Genomic DNA, 8,035 nt, shown 5'->3' with positions numbered 1-8,035 from the left:
TTAGGGTTAGGGTTAGGGTTAGGGTTAGGGTTAGGGTTAGGGTTAGGGTTAGGGTTAGGGTTAGGGTTAGGGTTAGGGTTAGGGTTAGGGTTAGGGTTAGGGTTAGGGTTAGGGTTAGGGTTAGGGTTAGGGTTAGGGTTAGGGTTAGGGTTAGGGTTAGGGTTAGGGTTAGGGTTAGGGTTAGGGTTAGGGTTAGGGTTAGGGTTAGGGTTAGGGTTAGGGTTAGGGTTAGGGTTAGGGTTAGGGTTAGGGTTAGGGTTAGGGTTAGGGTTAGGGTTAGGGTTAGGGTTAGGGTTAGGGTTAGGGTTAGGGTTAGGGTTAGGGTTAGGGTTAGGGTTAGGGTTAGGGTTAGGGTTAGGGTTAGGGTTAGGGTTAGGGTTAGGGTTAGGGTTAGGGTTAGGGTTAGGGTTAGGGTTAGGGTTAGGGTTAGGGTTAGGGTTAGGGTTAGGGTTAGGGTTAGGGTTAGGGTTAGGGTTAGGGTTAGGGTTAGGGTTAGGGTTAGGGTTAGGGTTAGGGTTAGGGTTAGGGTTAGGGTTAGGGTTAGGGTTAGGGTTAGGGTTAGGGTTAGGGTTAGGGTTAGGGTTAGGGTTAGGGTTAGGGTTAGGGTTAGGGTTAGGGTTAGGGTTAGGGTTAGGGTTAGGGTTAGGGTTAGGGTTAGGGTTAGGGTTAGGGTTAGGGTTAGGGTTAGGGTTAGGGTTAGGGTTAGGGTTAGGGTTAGGGTTAGGGTTAGGGTTAGGGTTAGGGTTAGGGTTAGGGTTAGGGTTAGGGTTAGGGTTAGGGTTAGGGTTAGGGTTAGGGTTAGGGTTAGGGTTAGGGTTAGGGTTAGGGTTAGGGTTAGGGTTAGGGTTAGGGTTAGGGTTAGGGTTAGGGTTAGGGTTAGGGTTAGGGTTAGGGTTAGGGTTAGGGTTAGGGTTAGGGTTAGGGTTAGGGTTAGGGTTAGGGTTAGGGTTAGGGTTAGGGTTAGGGTTAGGGTTAGGGTTAGGGTTAGGGTTAGGGTTAGGGTTAGGGTTAGGGTTAGGGTTAGGGTTAGGGTTAGGGTTAGGGTTAGGGTTAGGGTTAGGGTTAGGGTTAGGGTTAGGGTTAGGGTTAGGGTTAGGGTTAGGGTTAGGGTTAGGGTTAGGGTTAGGGTTAGGGTTAGGGTTAGGGTTAGGGTTAGGGTTAGGGTTAGGGTTAGGGTTAGGGTTAGGGTTAGGGTTAGGGTTAGGGTTAGGGTTAGGGTTAGGGTTAGGGTTAGGGTTAGGGTTAGGGTTAGGGTTAGGGTTAGGGTTAGGGTTAGGGTTAGGGTTAGGGTTAGGGTTAGGGTTAGGGTTAGGGTTAGGGTTAGGGTTAGGGTTAGGGTTAGGGTTAGGGTTAGGGTTAGGGTTAGGGTTAGGGTTAGGGTTAGGGTTAGGGTTAGGGTTAGGGTTAGGGTTAGGGTTAGGGTTAGGGTTAGGGTTAGGGTTAGGGTTAGGGTTAGGGTTAGGGTTAGGGTTAGGGTTAGGGTTAGGGTTAGGGTTAGGGTTAGGGTTAGGGTTAGGGTTAGGGTTAGGGTTAGGGTTAGGGTTAGGGTTAGGGTTAGGGTTAGGGTTAGGGTTAGGGTTAGGGTTAGGGTTAGGGTTAGGGTTAGGGTTAGGGTTAGGGTTAGGGTTAGGGTTAGGGTTAGGGTTAGGGTTAGGGTTAGGGTTAGGGTTAGGGTTAGGGTTAGGGTTAGGGTTAGGGTTAGGGTTAGGGTTAGGGTTAGGGTTAGGGTTAGGGTTAGGGTTAGGGTTAGGGTTAGGGTTAGGGTTAGGGTTAGGGTTAGGGTTAGGGTTAGGGTTAGGGTTAGGGTTAGGGTTAGGGTTAGGGTTAGGGTTAGGGTTAGGGTTAGGGTTAGGGTTAGGGTTAGGGTTAGGGTTAGGGTTAGGGTTAGGGTTAGGGTTAGGGTTAGGGTTAGGGTTAGGGTTAGGGTTAGGGTTAGGGTTAGGGTTAGGGTTAGGGTTAGGGTTAGGGTTAGGGTTAGGGTTAGGGTTAGGGTTAGGGTTAGGGTTAGGGTTAGGGTTAGGGTTAGGGTTAGGGTTAGGGTTAGGGTTAGGGTTAGGGTTAGGGTTAGGGTTAGGGTTAGGGTTAGGGTTAGGGTTAGGGTTAGGGTTAGGGTTAGGGTTAGGGTTAGGGTTAGGGTTAGGGTTAGGGTTAGGGTTAGGGTTAGGGTTAGGGTTAGGGTTAGGGTTAGGGTTAGGGTTAGGGTTAGGGTTAGGGTTAGGGTTAGGGTTAGGGTTAGGGTTAGGGTTAGGGTTAGGGTTAGGGTTAGGGTTAGGGTTAGGGTTAGGGTTAGGGTTAGGGTTAGGGTTAGGGTTAGGGTTAGGGTTAGGGTTAGGGTTAGGGTTAGGGTTAGGGTTAGGGTTAGGGTTAGGGTTAGGGTTAGGGTTAGGGTTAGGGTTAGGGTTAGGGTTAGGGTTAGGGTTAGGGTTAGGGTTAGGGTTAGGGTTAGGGTTAGGGTTAGGGTTAGGGTTAGGGTTAGGGTTAGGGTTAGGGTTAGGGTTAGGGTTAGGGTTAGGGTTAGGGTTAGGGTTAGGGTTAGGGTTAGGGTTAGGGTTAGGGTTAGGGTTAGGGTTAGGGTTAGGGTTAGGGTTAGGGTTAGGGTTAGGGTTAGGGTTAGGGTTAGGGTTAGGGTTAGGGTTAGGGTTAGGGTTAGGGTTAGGGTTAGGGTTAGGGTTAGGGTTAGGGTTAGGGTTAGGGTTAGGGTTAGGGTTAGGGTTAGGGTTAGGGTTAGGGTTAGGGTTAGGGTTAGGGTTAGGGTTAGGGTTAGGGTTAGGGTTAGGGTTAGGGTTAGGGTTAGGGTTAGGGTTAGGGTTAGGGTTAGGGTTAGGGTTAGGGTTAGGGTTAGGGTTAGGGTTAGGGTTAGGGTTAGGGTTAGGGTTAGGGTTAGGGTTAGGGTTAGGGTTAGGGTTAGGGTTAGGGTTAGGGTTAGGGTTAGGGTTAGGGTTAGGGTTAGGGTTAGGGTTAGGGTTAGGGTTAGGGTTAGGGTTAGGGTTAGGGTTAGGGTTAGGGTTAGGGTTAGGGTTAGGGTTAGGGTTAGGGTTAGGGTTAGGGTTAGGGTTAGGGTTAGGGTTAGGGTTAGGGTTAGGGTTAGGGTTAGGGTTAGGGTTAGGGTTAGGGTTAGGGTTAGGGTTAGGGTTAGGGTTAGGGTTAGGGTTAGGGTTAGGGTTAGGGTTAGGGTTAGGGTTAGGGTTAGGGTTAGGGTTAGGGTTAGGGTTAGGGTTAGGGTTAGGGTTAGGGTTAGGGTTAGGGTTAGGGTTAGGGTTAGGGTTAGGGTTAGGGTTAGGGTTAGGGTTAGGGTTAGGGTTAGGGTTAGGGTTAGGGTTAGGGTTAGGGTTAGGGTTAGGGTTAGGGTTAGGGTTAGGGTTAGGGTTAGGGTTAGGGTTAGGGTTAGGGTTAGGGTTAGGGTTAGGGTTAGGGTTAGGGTTAGGGTTAGGGTTAGGGTTAGGGTTAGGGTTAGGGTTAGGGTTAGGGTTAGGGTTAGGGTTAGGGTTAGGGTTAGGGTTAGGGTTAGGGTTAGGGTTAGGGTTAGGGTTAGGGTTAGGGTTAGGGTTAGGGTTAGGGTTAGGGTTAGGGTTAGGGTTAGGGTTAGGGTTAGGGTTAGGGTTAGGGTTAGGGTTAGGGTTAGGGTTAGGGTTAGGGTTAGGGTTAGGGTTAGGGTTAGGGTTAGGGTTAGGGTTAGGGTTAGGGTTAGGGTTAGGGTTAGGGTTAGGGTTAGGGTTAGGGTTAGGGTTAGGGTTAGGGTTAGGGTTAGGGTTAGGGTTAGGGTTAGGGTTAGGGTTAGGGTTAGGGTTAGGGTTAGGGTTAGGGTTAGGGTTAGGGTTAGGGTTAGGGTTAGGGTTAGGGTTAGGGTTAGGGTTAGGGTTAGGGTTAGGGTTAGGGTTAGGGTTAGGGTTAGGGTTAGGGTTAGGGTTAGGGTTAGGGTTAGGGTTAGGGTTAGGGTTAGGGTTAGGGTTAGGGTTAGGGTTAGGGTTAGGGTTAGGGTTAGGGTTAGGGTTAGGGTTAGGGTTAGGGTTAGGGTTAGGGTTAGGGTTAGGGTTAGGGTTAGGGTTAGGGTTAGGGTTAGGGTTAGGGTTAGGGTTAGGGTTAGGGTTAGGGTTAGGGTTAGGGTTAGGGTTAGGGTTAGGGTTAGGGTTAGGGTTAGGGTTAGGGTTAGGGTTAGGGTTAGGGTTAGGGTTAGGGTTAGGGTTAGGGTTAGGGTTAGGGTTAGGGTTAGGGTTAGGGTTAGGGTTAGGGTTAGGGTTAGGGTTAGGGTTAGGGTTAGGGTTAGGGTTAGGGTTAGGGTTAGGGTTAGGGTTAGGGTTAGGGTTAGGGTTAGGGTTAGGGTTAGGGTTAGGGTTAGGGTTAGGGTTAGGGTTAGGGTTAGGGTTAGGGTTAGGGTTAGGGTTAGGGTTAGGGTTAGGGTTAGGGTTAGGGTTAGGGTTAGGGTTAGGGTTAGGGTTAGGGTTAGGGTTAGGGTTAGGGTTAGGGTTAGGGTTAGGGTTAGGGTTAGGGTTAGGGTTAGGGTTAGGGTTAGGGTTAGGGTTAGGGTTAGGGTTAGGGTTAGGGTTAGGGTTAGGGTTAGGGTTAGGGTTAGGGTTAGGGTTAGGGTTAGGGTTAGGGTTAGGGTTAGGGTTAGGGTTAGGGTTAGGGTTAGGGTTAGGGTTAGGGTTAGGGTTAGGGTTAGGGTTAGGGTTAGGGTTAGGGTTAGGGTTAGGGTTAGGGTTAGGGTTAGGGTTAGGGTTAGGGTTAGGGTTAGGGTTAGGGTTAGGGTTAGGGTTAGGGTTAGGGTTAGGGTTAGGGTTAGGGTTAGGGTTAGGGTTAGGGTTAGGGTTAGGGTTAGGGTTAGGGTTAGGGTTAGGGTTAGGGTTAGGGTTAGGGTTAGGGTTAGGGTTAGGGTTAGGGTTAGGGTTAGGGTTAGGGTTAGGGTTAGGGTTAGGGTTAGGGTTAGGGTTAGGGTTAGGGTTAGGGTTAGGGTTAGGGTTAGGGTTAGGGTTAGGGTTAGGGTTAGGGTTAGGGTTAGGGTTAGGGTTAGGGTTAGGGTTAGGGTTAGGGTTAGGGTTAGGGTTAGGGTTAGGGTTAGGGTTAGGGTTAGGGTTAGGGTTAGGGTTAGGGTTAGGGTTAGGGTTAGGGTTAGGGTTAGGGTTAGGGTTAGGGTTAGGGTTAGGGTTAGGGTTAGGGTTAGGGTTAGGGTTAGGGTTAGGGTTAGGGTTAGGGTTAGGGTTAGGGTTAGGGTTAGGGTTAGGGTTAGGGTTAGGGTTAGGGTTAGGGTTAGGGTTAGGGTTAGGGTTAGGGTTAGGGTTAGGGTTAGGGTTAGGGTTAGGGTTAGGGTTAGGGTTAGGGTTAGGGTTAGGGTTAGGGTTAGGGTTAGGGTTAGGGTTAGGGTTAGGGTTAGGGTTAGGGTTAGGGTTAGGGTTAGGGTTAGGGTTAGGGTTAGGGTTAGGGTTAGGGTTAGGGTTAGGGTTAGGGTTAGGGTTAGGGTTAGGGTTAGGGTTAGGGTTAGGGTTAGGGTTAGGGTTAGGGTTAGGGTTAGGGTTAGGGTTAGGGTTAGGGTTAGGGTTAGGGTTAGGGTTAGGGTTAGGGTTAGGGTTAGGGTTAGGGTTAGGGTTAGGGTTAGGGTTAGGGTTAGGGTTAGGGTTAGGGTTAGGGTTAGGGTTAGGGTTAGGGTTAGGGTTAGGGTTAGGGTTAGGGTTAGGGTTAGGGTTAGGGTTAGGGTTAGGGTTAGGGTTAGGGTTAGGGTTAGGGTTAGGGTTAGGGTTAGGGTTAGGGTTAGGGTTAGGGTTAGGGTTAGGGTTAGGGTTAGGGTTAGGGTTAGGGTTAGGGTTAGGGTTAGGGTTAGGGTTAGGGTTAGGGTTAGGGTTAGGGTTAGGGTTAGGGTTAGGGTTAGGGTTAGGGTTAGGGTTAGGGTTAGGGTTAGGGTTAGGGTTAGGGTTAGGGTTAGGGTTAGGGTTAGGGTTAGGGTTAGGGTTAGGGTTAGGGTTAGGGTTAGGGTTAGGGTTAGGGTTAGGGTTAGGGTTAGGGTTAGGGTTAGGGTTAGGGTTAGGGTTAGGGTTAGGGTTAGGGTTAGGGTTAGGGTTAGGGTTAGGGTTAGGGTTAGGGTTAGGGTTAGGGTTAGGGTTAGGGTTAGGGTTAGGGTTAGGGTTAGGGTTAGGGTTAGGGTTAGGGTTAGGGTTAGGGTTAGGGTTAGGGTTAGGGTTAGGGTTAGGGTTAGGGTTAGGGTTAGGGTTAGGGTTAGGGTTAGGGTTAGGGTTAGGGTTAGGGTTAGGGTTAGGGTTAGGGTTAGGGTTAGGGTTAGGGTTAGGGTTAGGGTTAGGGTTAGGGTTAGGGTTAGGGTTAGGGTTAGGGTTAGGGTTAGGGTTAGGGTTAGGGTTAGGGTTAGGGTTAGGGTTAGGGTTAGGGTTAGGGTTAGGGTTAGGGTTAGGGTTAGGGTTAGGGTTAGGGTTAGGGTTAGGGTTAGGGTTAGGGTTAGGGTTAGGGTTAGGGTTAGGGTTAGGGTTAGGGTTAGGGTTAGGGTTAGGGTTAGGGTTAGGGTTAGGGTTAGGGTTAGGGTTAGGGTTAGGGTTAGGGTTAGGGTTAGGGTTAGGGTTAGGGTTAGGGTTAGGGTTAGGGTTAGGGTTAGGGTTAGGGTTAGGGTTAGGGTTAGGGTTAGGGTTAGGGTTAGGGTTAGGGTTAGGGTTAGGGTTAGGGTTAGGGTTAGGGTTAGGGTTAGGGTTAGGGTTAGGGTTAGGGTTAGGGTTAGGGTTAGGGTTAGGGTTAGGGTTAGGGTTAGGGTTAGGGTTAGGGTTAGGGTTAGGGTTAGGGTTAGGGTTAGGGTTAGGGTTAGGGTTAGGGTTAGGGTTAGGGTTAGGGTTAGGGTTAGGGTTAGGGTTAGGGTTAGGGTTAGGGTTAGGGTTAGGGTTAGGGTTAGGGTTAGGGTTAGGGTTAGGGTTAGGGTTAGGGTTAGGGTTAGGGTTAGGGTTAGGGTTAGGGTTAGGGTTAGGGTTAGGGTTAGGGTTAGGGTTAGGGTTAGGGTTAGGGTTAGGGTTAGGGTTAGGGTTAGGGTTAGGGTTAGGGTTAGGGTTAGGGTTAGGGTTAGGGTTAGGGTTAGGGTTAGGGTTAGGGTTAGGGTTAGGGTTAGGGTTAGGGTTAGGGTTAGGGTTAGGGTTAGGGTTAGGGTTAGGGTTAGGGTTAGGGTTAGGGTTAGGGTTAGGGTTAGGGTTAGGGTTAGGGTTAGGGTTAGGGTTAGGGTTAGGGTTAGGGTTAGGGTTAGGGTTAGGGTTAGGGTTAGGGTTAGGGTTAGGGTTAGGGTTAGGGTTAGGGTTAGGGTTAGGGTTAGGGTTAGGGTTAGGGTTAGGGTTAGGGTTAGGGTTAGGGTTAGGGTTAGGGTTAGGGTTAGGGTTAGGGTTAGGGTTAGGGTTAGGGTTAGGGTTAGGGTTAGGGTTAGGGTTAGGGTTAGGGTTAGGGTTAGGGTTAGGGTTAGGGTTAGGGTTAGGGTTAGGGTTAGGGTTAGGGTTAGGGTTAGGGTTAGGGTTAGGGTTAGGGTTAGGGTTAGGGTTAGGGTTAGGGTTAGGGTTAGGGTTAGGGTTAGGGTTAGGGTTAGGGTTAGGGTTAGGGTTAGGGTTAGGGTTAGGGTTAGGGTTAGGGTTAGGGTTAGGGTTAGGGTTAGGGTTAGGGTTAGGGTTAGGGTTAGGGTTAGGGTTAGGGTTAGGGTTAGGGTTAGGGTTAGGGTTAGGGTTAGGGTTAGGGTTAGGGTTAGGGTTAGGGTTAGGGTTAGGGTTAGGGTTAGGGTTAGGGTTAGGGTTAGGGTTAGGGTTAGGGTTAGGGTTAGGGTTAGGGTTAGGGTTAGGGTTAGGGTTAGGGTTAGGGTTAGGGTTAGGGTTAGGGTTAGGGTTAGGGTTAGGGTTAGGGTTAGGGTTAGGGTTAGGGTTAGGGTTAGGGTTAGGGTTAGGGTTAGGGTTAGGGTTAGGGTTAGGGTTAGGGTTAGGGTTAGGGTTAGGGTTAGGGTTAGGGTTAGGGTTAGGGTTAGGGTTAGGGTTAGGGTTAGGGTTAGGGTTAGGGTTAGGGTTAGGGTTAGGGTTAGGGT

Source organism: Carcharodon carcharias, chromosome 4 (assembly GCF_017639515.1).
Source record: "Carcharodon carcharias isolate sCarCar2 chromosome 4, sCarCar2.pri, whole genome shotgun sequence".
In the NCBI taxonomy this organism is placed as follows: domain Eukaryota; kingdom Metazoa; phylum Chordata; class Chondrichthyes; order Lamniformes; family Lamnidae; genus Carcharodon; species Carcharodon carcharias.
Note: the sequence above shows the minus strand (reverse complement) of the source record.